The sequence below is a fragment of the Pangasianodon hypophthalmus genome, chromosome 28 (genome assembly GCF_027358585.1).
Source record: "Pangasianodon hypophthalmus isolate fPanHyp1 chromosome 28, fPanHyp1.pri, whole genome shotgun sequence".
Taxonomy (NCBI): Eukaryota; Metazoa; Chordata; class Actinopteri; order Siluriformes; family Pangasiidae; genus Pangasianodon; species Pangasianodon hypophthalmus.
This window is the reverse complement of record NC_069737.1, coordinates 7,929,017-7,940,144: the sequence shown is the minus strand read 5'-3', so window position 1 is coordinate 7,940,144 and position 11,128 is coordinate 7,929,017. Positions and strand designations below refer to the sequence as shown.

The window sequence follows — 11,128 nt, the reverse complement described above, 5'->3', positions numbered from 1 at the left end:
CTTTACATATTTACTCCAGTAGTGTTAAAATGTAATCTCCACTAAAACTGCTCTTAGAAGTACAGTTTGTTTTAAAAGCCACCGCTACTTAGTCATTTTAAAACTGAGAATGAGATGGTTGTCTTGTTTAAAACGGAAGTGCTTGCACTTTTCACTACCAATCCTTTCTCACTTCTGTTCCTGCTCCTTGCTGTTTATTCTGCACTTGGCCTGACCACACTCATCTTTTTCAGTCTAACAGCTAGCAATAGCAGTGTGTTTGGCTGTTCATGTGCATGTTTATACTCTGCGGTTGTAACTAATGATGTTACCTGCAGGCATACACACACACACACACACACACACACACACACACACACGCTCAAACAAGCACAAGAATCACTTTACTGCTGTTTGCAATTTCAATGGCGCTAGTATTCCAAACTCAAGATGTGTTTATAATGGAAACCCACATTGTGATAATGATAAAACTATGATTAATCAAGCAGCCCTATGTCCAAACATTCATTTATACAGAAAACTAAGCATCATGGATGACTTTGTTTAAATTCCTAATAGTTGTGATGTCACTACCATTAACATATTTGCATATTACTGCATATATTTACATATGACAGTCCATTCAGCTTGGCCTGTTCATGTTGAAATGATAGGAATACTGTTACTGCAGTCTGTAGCAAGATGTTGAAACACAAGAGCAAAAATGGCCCATTGCTAGATCATGGGTAATTTTTCAAAAATGTTATATTCAAATACTATCAAATTTTAGTACTCCTTCTTATAGCTTCAGACAGAAGGCATATCAGCGTGATTGACATTAAATTTGTGGCACCCTCTCGCCGCTCGGAACTTTCCTACTTGTGTTTCCATAGCTACCCGACAGCCTGCTGTAGGCTACTTATGTATCCAAGACAAGAAGTACAGTGAAGTACAGTGTGTGTGTGTGTGTGTTATAGCAAGTGCTCACAGCTGTGTCTGTTTGATTTGCCATGTGGTCACAGTGAACATGCGGAAACATCTCCAAGCTGCATCAATTTCTCTGCCAAAAGTGAAAAGTGAAAGAATTGAAATCACAATTAACTGTGACAACAACAAAATATTTTTTTTTTTTTACTATTAACCTCCTATAGCATTGTTCCAGGAGAGTCATGCGTTCACAGGGCACAAATGGATGTGTATAAAGGACACTGGGTTTTAAATAATGTTGTTATTTAACAAAGATAAATGCATCCTTGTTGATATGGTGAAGCTTTCTGTAAGGAGTCTCCAGTGTCAGCGCTTTCAGTTTTCCACCATGAGAACATTCCTGGATTCCCAGTAACATGACAAGCTGTGGTTCATTTTTTGTTCATGAATGTCAATAGAGAGAAAAAAGAGAGAGTCTGGTAACAAAATGTCTATTTATAGCTGTTATAACGCAAGCGATAACAGGGACTAACTTGTTTATCAGACATTCCACAACATTAACTGTACCTACAAACTGATAAAACAAGTATGACATGTTGTCCTTTTAATGTAATCTTGGCAAATTGCTGTGGTATAATAGGACCAAAACACTTCCAGCAAAATAATCAACTCTGGGGTGGTAACATCACAGCATGCCATTGTTGATTATTTTCCTATAACAGCACACCCTGTCGTGTTTTATTCATTACGTAACTTTCTGGTATTCTTACCATGGCATACTGCAGTAAATCGTTATATCATAACCCCCTGCATTCTTGAATATATACACCGTATCCTGGAGAGGCATGTGTTCAGACTGAAGTACGTACTTCTGAACCTAAATGTGATGTGTGTGCAGTTCATAAATGTCTTTAGATTATAATAAAGTGTTTGATTCTGGCTGTCTATACGTGTATATGTATTTATATGTATATGTACTGGGCAGTTGAGGATTAATGGCCTTGCTTGAGGGTCCAGCAGTGACAGCTTGGTGGTGCTGGGATTTGAACTCATAACCTTCTGATCAGATGTCCAACATCTTAACCACTGAAACATCAATTAGATTTCTACGAGGTTGATGGTTTCAGGTTTGAGGGTACCGACCCAAACCGTATGCTAGCCTACTCAATCTATAGTACCTTTTTTTTTTTAATTCATCATAAGTACTTTTGAAAGGGGCAAGTTTTCTATTCTCTGCCATTTTTTTCTATGATGTAAGTAAGTACTGTGTATTTCTTCTCACATCCTAAGACAAGCATATAGACTGCCACATTGTATGACTTGGGAATTTTCCTATTACTGACAACTAATCCTCTTTTGCTCTTCAGGGAAAGTTTTGACAAGTTTGGGCAGTGTAAGTGTATGTCTATATCATTGTGCACTGCAGTAATGGCTCCTCACTCCTCACAGCTGTAATCAGAACCTTGGAATGTGAGCGCGGGCTGTTCCACTTGCTACTTGAACACCCGAACCGTACCATTAGAGAAAAACCGTGGGGGTGGAAGGCGTATTATATACATAACGTTATCACACCGGTATTTAGTGACGTATTGATAAATACCAAGCATTACATTACAGATTAACCCTTCATATGATTTCTCTGTCGATTTCCTTTCGAAATTTGATCAGGACTCGATTTAGAGTTTGCATCACTATTTAAACCCCCTACCTCTTCTTAAACGAACTTCGTCCCTGTGTTTGATTGACGGCTCCATATTTTGTGCAGGGTCTATTTTTTTTTTCTCCGCATGCTACTCGAGAAAGAGGAAAACAACAGAACAGAGTGATTTCGTGAGAGGGGGAAACTGCAAGCCGAAATAACAAAGACGGAAGAAAAGTGAGAGATAAAGAGAATATTGGGGACGAGACAAAGGACGGGAGTGGAAAATTAAAGCCTGGCAAAGACTTGTTGTGATTTTGCACATTTAGTCAACTCTCAAATATCGTTTCAGTTGTTTCTGCAGGGTAAGTGTGTAATATTTAACTCTTTCTACTTAAATACATTTCTTTTTAACTTGAGAGCTTTGTTTAAAAAAAAAAAAAAAAAAAAAAGAGCAAACCTACACAGGAATAAAATATACAAAAATATATATGTATGTATATAGTACAGTGTATTTGGGCTGGATTTACGACTATTAAGGACAAAATACGGCATTTTACAGCAGTTTCATTGTGATGTTGGGAATCCGGTCTCTTACACATTAAACCCTCTGCGTTTGTAAACAACATCCTTTAGATCACTCACGTGGCTTTACTAAAATGCTAACAATAACCGAGTGGGAAAAATAGGAAGAAAAAAAAATGCTAATTTAAGAGCTGATGGACCTTTTTTGATTAATGAATATGCTATAAGACAGTGTATAAGCTAGGTGTTTTGACATATACACACACATACACACACATATGGTGGTCTGTCACAGCTGCTTTCTTCACTAGCTGCTCCTTTGTAGCATCTTGTCCTGTTTTGTTTTTCTCAAGCCCTCTCCTGTGAAGAACATTTCTTTCATGGAAATGTGGAACGACGTGTGTATACTCGACTATTTCGTTATTTGGCGTTTGTACTTGAAGGAGAAGACAAGACATCCCTTTGACAGTTCACTCTTTCACACATGGAGGTGGTTTTATAAAACAAAGAGATTATAAAAGAAGGATTTTTACGTTTAGATAAGTCTGTTACACTGGATATGTCACTCATGGTTTCTTATAATGCTACAGTTAGATTTGTATGCCGTAAAAAATTGACCAAGCCCCCCAAAACAAGCTGGTTTCAACCGCATACTAATCTACTTACTAGTATGCTATGCTACTACATGTAGTGTACTGTTATCCCGTACTGTTTAGTATGGTAGTATGCAGTGTGGGATTAGCACTGTGTAGGTCGATGTGTTGTGTTTTTGTTTTTTTTTTTTTTGAGGTTCCTATGTAATAACGAGACAGACTAGTCCTGTTTTACGCGTGTGTCTAGACTGTGTGTGTGTGTGTGTGTGTGTGTGTGTGTGTGTGTGTGTGTGTGTGTGTGAGAGAGAGAGAGAGAGAGAGAGAATGAGAATGTCAAACAGAGGTGTATTTCAGTGCTAAGCTCCAGAGAAAGTCCAAACACACAAGTTATGACAAGAACAAATGATCAGGCTAAAGATGTGCCCGGACGAGTTTTAATTTTCTCTTTTTCTCCATCTGTCTATCTCACACACACACACACACACACACACACGGTGTAAGGTAGGGAGCTGTGGCTGAAACTGCACCATGTAGTGAGTCATGCAGCGTTCAAATGCACAATGTTGTTGTATTTTTGTCGTGCTGTACAAATCTTTGGACAGTGTCAACACCTCCACAATCCAGATCAGGGAACACATACACACTGTGTGTAAATACACACCGGAGGACATCTTTAACATCTTTGGAAGACTCTGCTTGGGTGGAGACCATGGCCAGTTTTTACGTGTGTTATTAAATTAACCTTGTTTTTTGGGCAAAAGTTTTGAACGCAAGCCTTAACGTTCATGCCACGATCGCATTTCCTATTTGCATTCTCATTCTCATTTCATGAAGCTATACCAGGGTAGGGCTGTACGATATAATAATACATCACTGTGGTGAAGAAGACTTACCCTACATTCACACTAGCAACTCACAAAGCAAAAGATGACCATTTATTTTCATCGTACATGCGCAACATAGAGCCACAGTTTCGACATTTTAATTGAGATTTTCTCAATTCTTTGCAAATTAGGTACACGTACATTAGTAACACGACAAATCCAAACAATTTGCTTCAAATTTCTCTGAACTATCCTACAGTGACATTTCACAAATTTAGTTACTACCAATGACTGTATATATGACTGGACGCCATGGTGCCATTTACTCCCAGTGTAGACTTTTGAAGCTTTTTCTGGTAGATATGGCCAGTCGGACAGAGTATCTGCCTCTCGCCCACCCATATTGGTCATGGACACTTCCTGTTCAAGACAGTAGCACACACGTTGAGAGCTATTACCTGAAATGCAGCTTTAGATGGCACATTGAACGCTGTCTCAAATACGTCTTAATATTTAAAATGCTAAATTGTAGTCGTATCATTTTCGCAAGAATGTTATTATTTTTTTTTTTTACCATTCTCAGGAAAAGATTTTAGAGCTTTGTGTCGTGACTGACTGAGCTACTCTATGCTCAGCTTGTTCTGTCAGTGGAGTTCGTTTAAAAAAAAAAATAATAAAGTAGCGACTGGCTAATCTTAACCATCTACTTCACTTCGTAGCTAAGGTCATACAGTTAATAGTAAATTATTATGAAATTTAGCTAGCTGCCTTGGGTTAAGCCATCACTTCACGCACACTGGTTTGCTAGTTACGATATCAGTACAAGAAGTTAGCTTGGATATTAAAATACCAGAAAAAGTGCAAGGAACTCTCTACTGAGGGTCTGTTGAAGCAGTTTACAGCAGAAGACATTGTCGACAGTGTAAATCTTTGATACAAAGTTTTAGGGCTGCAATGTCAGTAAGAGCTTCAGGTCCATGTTGCAAAGTGCATGCATGTTCATGAGGCCCGACTGTCATTTCTAGCTCATTGCATAACTGTCAATCACCTCATTAACTATGCCCTTTTATTTATCATCAAATAACTTTTAATGATACTAATAATTTGTGGAGATGTAACTTAAGTAATGTAAGATTGGCTCCTTTCCCTTTCACTAATATGGGGATTGGCAGGGTGAAAAACTGTACTCCAGCCAGCCACTACAGCGCCTAAGAGACATTTTGGCTTGACTTTTGAATCCCTGTTACGACATCCACCTATATACAAATATATATATATATATATATACAAATCATTGATTCCTACCTGCAGTTAGTTCACATTTATTGTTCGATGTGCGAAAACTGAAATCTTATAACCGTGGTTTCATCTTATCCTATCCTGAGCGATACCCGAGTGCCTCGTAAACAACTAAATTCTAATTTGTTGCTTTTACTTGAGAAAATTCCATCCATTTTCCTAACTAAATTGAAATATCAGACTTTCATCTTTTTTTCCTGTACATTCTGGTTGGGTACATGTGACCCTGCCTTTTTAGTTCAGGGGTATTCAGTTAAAATGTGTGACTGTGAGAATTTCTTGCTTACATTGGTCCAGATAAGCAACTAACATGCCTGTATGGTGACAACTGTTCCTCTTTAATGTTTAACCATTAGTTATTAGTTTATAGCTATAAGAAATTTTAAAAGTGTATATTTTACCACTTTTTACCAGCACCACAGGCTCACAACCTACCCCAACAGAAAGTTTGACCAAACTTCCCCGCTCCCACGTTATTATTTTTGATTATAATTTTTTTATTTATTTTTTTTCAACAAAGAGCCACGCGAACAACTGGTACATTCCCATGTCAATGAATGTGTCCTTCCTTTGTCCTGCAAGCTTCATATCTGACAAACCTGTGTTAAAGTAAATCCCTGCCTGCTCGTGTGACTTTTTTTTTTTTTTTTTTTTAAATCCATATACACACCTTTACTCTGAGACACATCTGTTTTGAATTTGAAGCAGAGGGAATAAATGCATATGCCTCTTTCCATTCATCTTTAAACATTCTGTTTTCGGTAAAGCTTCCTTTTCTGATTTCTCTAGCTATCTCTGTAGTTAGTCGCTGGCCTGATGAGCTGCCTTTAGCTAAATAATTTACATAAATGCATGTGATTGGATAAACTGCAGTACAGTATCTGCTATAGAATCAGAGTTGGTTTTGTTTAAAGAAACACAGGAGTCGCTGAACTGTGGCCGGGTTTTTCATAGGCAGCATTGATTGACTGGCTCTGCTTCAGTATTTTTCAAGCGCTTGATTGAATCCAGTGAAATATTTCGCTAAGTCTGCATCTGGACCGTGATCAGGCAGTTGATGAGCCCTGCCCTAGTGCATACTTTTACGTTATGTTGGCAGACACTTATGCAAATGTTTGTGAACACACCTTCAAGTGATCACTGCTTCACAGGAGTATAAATCTACTTTAAGCACTTGTCTTTAACAAGCAAAAGATTCTCCACATGGGGGAATATTAACACTCATTACCTTGGTATGGATTATTATGAAGGTGGCTAAAGGTCAGTGTGTCAGTTGGGGTGATGCAAGTAATGCCTCGCATCATTGCCACCGAGTCTGTGTTTTATTGTCAGATGAGTCACGCAGAGCGAAGTGTAGATCATATTTCACATTGAGGGCACGGTCGGAGTTGGATTTACCAGAAAAAAAAAACATTACCGGAAGATAATATTCATTTTATATTACCGTAATGCATGTTTGCACTCAAACCTCTATCAATCTAAATGTTAACCAAGCTTGTTTTGTCTAATCCGTTTGGTCCATGACCTAATCCAAACTAGCTAAACAAAATAAATATTCTCGTGCATTAATATTTACTAGCTTTCAGACACAAGGGAGGAAAAAAAAAGGGAGACTTAACACACTACTGGTTAAAGAATAAATATTTTAAATATGTTGTGTTTTTTTTTTTTTTTTTTTTTTAAAACACTGATTTTGTTATTTTTGCGCAGTTGGTTTGAGTTCACAGTGTACAAAAGTACAAACATGAAACGGGTTCTACTGTGCTAGAAGTATTGACTCTGGGGTGTTTATAAACTGATAAGATACTGAATAACTTACAGAGTAACATAATAAAAGTGGAAAAAAGAGACGTGCGTGTACATCAGGATGTAGCAGCTTCTTACAGAATTATTAGTATGTTCCAAAATGAAAACCGCATATCATGAAGATCACCTCAATTAACCTTTTAACAGGGCTGTCCTGTTACACAGGCTTAAAGCTAAACAACCTCTATCATTCCTTCATTCGGGTTTGTTTGCATAGCACTTTTATCATTATCATATCACAGGAGCATACCAGAAATCTGGACATAGATTTAGATCCCTAATGAGCAAGCCGGAGGTGATGGAGACAAAGAACACTTCCTGAGACGACATGAGGAAGAGACCTTGAGAGGGAACCCGTCCTCTTCTGGGTAACATCGGAGAGTGGGATTATAAATCATTACAGTTTACAGGCGTGGAAGAGAAAAGGTAAACAGTGCTATGTGTTGAAAGGTTGGTCAGTATGAGCGTAGTGTAAATAAGAGCCAAGGACAGTTTTTATGATTACAGCAGCAGTTCTGAGGTACAAGGCTACGTTGTACACGTGAGATTATCCAGTGAAAGCAAGGGAGATACCGGGGAAGTAAACTGTTTTTTGGGAATTGTGAATCTTTAGGGTGTTTATGAGGGAACATCCACAGCAACAGAAGCGGAAGTAGAGCATTAGGATGATTCGGGCATATCTGGAGGTCGAGAGGAGCCACAGTAGTAGAAGTATGTCAGGATCTAACTCTGGCATCACATCACAAATTCAAATAAATATCAGAAGACTGTTAATTGCCCAAGCTCCAATCAGACTATCACAGGTTTTCAAAATAGTGTGACTTCCAGTACAGCGATCACAAGAACAATATTGTGCATGTTGAATGCCGTGGTATGTTGCATAACTGATTCTTATGGCTAATGAATAAAGAACGAGACGTTATGATAAGCTATATTATAGCTTATAGTAAACTAATGAAGTGGGTCAGGCAGGACTGGCCTGAAAAACCTACATAAATGTGAATATATATCATCACAATCTCAATCATTTCCTAGCTTTTTATCACTACAAATTTAAACACAATTATAAACACAAGAACAAAACCAATACAGATCCATCAGGTTGGTTCCAAACAAGGGGCCGTGACCCCGCATTATGTGGCTCGCATGGTTTGCAAATGGGATCGCAAGACAAACTCACAAGCTCCTTTTATGTTTTATTCATTTCTTTTACAAGTTAATATTAAAAATATTAGTCTAACTACCAAGAAGGATTTTGTGTGCGACTATTTTGAAGCGTAACTGGGTGTCACATTCAGACGCCACATTTAAATAAAGAATATATGTTTTATTTTAGTCTTGTCACTATCCTGACACACTGCACATCAATAAAAATAGACTAATTTTCCTGTCCCTCTACCTCCGCAAAACATGCTACCGCTTTATGTCAAACTGCATATTTATGTACTATTCTACACTGTTATTGTGTACTTGCAACCGTTTTTTTATATTATAGTTAGTGTTTGAATTTTAAAAAAACCTCTCTTGTAGCCTTCAAACCTAGCAAAAGGTCTGTTTTGTGTACAAATCTGGGTTTTCTAGATTATTAAATAGATGAGATATGGCCTGATTTTTCTATTTGAGACAATTGGAGCTCATGACAACAGTCACAACGACAGTGGCAACTCGCTGGTGAGTTGTTTAAAGTTGCTAAATGTTTAAAATAAACATTTTATAGTTTCACATGGAAACCATCCCTGATGGATAGGGATGTTTTGGCGATGTTTTGGGATATCCTGATGGATAGGGATGTTTTGGCTATGTTTTGGCGATGTTTTGGGATATCCTGATGGATAGGGAAGTTTTGGCTATGTTTTGGCGATGTTTTGGGATATCCTGATGGTTAGGGATGTTTTGGCTCTGACAGGCCATCTAGTGAACGTCTCGTTTAATCCTCCAGATGTACATATGATAGGTCAGTGAGTATGTGAACAATGCCACTTACGCAGTTTGTGCTTCTGCACATGCACGCAAGTCACGCATTATGTGTAAACCTCTGCTTTGTGCTGGGCCATATCACACCACAACACACCACAACACACCACAACACACCACAACACACCACACCACACCACACCACTGTTGTGTTTTGTTCCTTATGTATCTTTTTTTTTTTTTTTTTTTTTTTTACTTTTTTACTTTTTCATACACACCTCCTGCCTCTTTGAAAAGTACGTTCACCCTTCCCACTGGACTGGGACTGTTGTAGCTGGTTTAGCTTTTTATTTTTATTTTATGTATTTATTTTTTTAAATCATAGTAGCAGTAGTCCACTCAATAGAGACAACATCATACAATAAAACCATGGCTGTGACATTTGTAGTCATGCATTAATCCACTTGTGTAAAATAACCTTTTTTTTCAGCAGTTGCTAACAAAAATTAAAAATTTTTGAAGTGTTTCAATACTGTATTTAACACAGCCTGGTCCTTTTCGTTTTTCTTAGGGCTTTTACCATCATCTTAAGCTCTGCGTAAATACTATTTTTATACTTTTAAGTCAAGTTCATTGGAAATCCTTCTGCAGAACCAGAGCACCTAGTCAGCAGAAGTGTTGGCTACAGGTGCGGAAATTGCCTCCAAGCCTTGTGTCCTGATGCAATTTCCTCTTCAAGGCAGCAACAGTGGTGCATAATGCTGTTTATCTTTTACAAACATAAACCTCAATAAATTTCTCTTTTTTTTTCTTTTTTTTTTTTTAATGTAACAATTTCAAATTAGGTTTCCTGTAGACTACAAATCCACCACGTGTTATTCCCTGATCCCACTTGTCCTGCAAGTGGGAGACGCCCAAGTCATGAGAGCAATTTCTGTAGAATTTTAAAAGCAGTACTAAAAATGCAGAATCATTATTCCTAAAGAGAAAAAGAAAAGAACAGTGACTTCAGACCGCATGACTGGCTCGCACAGTGACCGAGGTGACTTTGCAGACTCCTTCGTATTCTGGCTCAGGTTCAGGTGGTAGCACAATACTTACTCTGTTCCCACTCGTCCGTGCTATTTTTACTCGTCTGGGGCACCTCCCATTTACTCTCTCTTTCCCCATTTGTCCATCCCTTGGTCACCAATGCCACATGCATATCCGGGTGTTCCTCTTGGCCACAAGTGCAAGCAGTTACACAGATCAGGGTCAGTTTCGGAGAACCTTGCCTGAGCAAGCGAGAGTAGGCTAGTTCATCTCTATTAGCGTTCATTCTTAAATCGTTACAGTCTTAAATGTAGTCTAATAGCTGTAGTCAGCCACGGTAATTGGTAAATTGGTTAAAGACGCACCAAAATATTCAACACACAAAGTTATTAGAAGGAACACTTTAAAATATACTCAGCGCTAAAGTGTAATTTTGGGTTTTTATAGTTGTTTTATGGTCTTTAAATAAAACAAAACAACAACAACAACAAAAAAACATAGCCAGTATTTAAGGCCCATATTTTCAGAGCATCATGGAAGATGAAAGTTGATCTTTCATTCAAAAGCATATCTTACTGTGGTACTATTTT

The 11,128-nt window shown here is 38.0% G+C and overlaps 1 protein-coding gene across 1 annotated transcript in view; it reads left to right on the top strand.

Moving 5' to 3' along the window:
* The first annotated feature begins 2,637 nt into the window (after nt 1-2,637).
* The window catches only part of ndrg2 (NDRG family member 2), a 38,970-nt gene continuing 30,479 nt past the window's right edge, over nt 2,638-11,128 (top strand). The window contains exon 1 of the mRNA XM_026942988.3: nt 2,638-2,910. The gene's annotated coding sequence lies outside the window, so the exon portion shown is untranslated. The remainder of the gene's footprint in view (nt 2,911-11,128) is intronic.